Here is a 555-nt window from a genome sequence, read left to right as displayed (position 1 = left end):
CTACACACTGCCCTTCTTAGGTACACTACACACAGCCCTTCTTAGTTACACTACATACTGCTATCCTTAGATATACTACACACTGCCCTTCTTAGTTACACTACACACTGCTATCCTTAGATATACTACATATTGCCCTCCTTAGGTTCACTACACTCTGCCCTCCTTAGATACACTACACACTGCCATCCTTAAGAACACTACACACTGCCCTTCTTAGGTACACTACACACTTCCCTCCTTAGGTACACTACACACTTCCCTCCTTAGGTTCACTACACTCTGCCCTCCTTAGATACACTACACACTGCCATCCTTAAGAACACTACACTCTGCCCTCCTTAAGAACACTACACACTGCCATCCTTAAGAATACTACACACTGCCCTCCTTAGGTACACTACACACTGCCCTCCTTAGGTACATTACACACTGCCATCCTTAGGTACACTACACTCTGCCCTCCTTAGGTACACTACACATTGCCCTCCTTAGGTTCACTACACACTGCCATCCTTAAGAACACTACACACTGCCCTCCTTAGGTACACTACA

At 45.8% G+C, this 555-nt stretch overlaps 1 protein-coding gene across 1 annotated transcript in view; it reads left to right on the top strand.

Moving 5' to 3' along the window:
• The window catches only part of f (forked), a gene marked incomplete in the record, with an annotated part of 203433 nt that overhangs the window by 114460 nt on the left and 88418 nt on the right, over positions 1-555 (top strand).

The sequence above is a fragment of the Halyomorpha halys genome, unplaced genomic scaffold, assembly GCF_000696795.3.
Source record: "Halyomorpha halys isolate HHAL.00 unplaced genomic scaffold, Hhal_1.1 Scaffold229.1, whole genome shotgun sequence".
NCBI lineage: Eukaryota > Metazoa > Arthropoda > Insecta > Hemiptera > Pentatomidae > Halyomorpha > Halyomorpha halys.
This window is presented reverse-complemented; position numbering and strand designations above follow the sequence as displayed.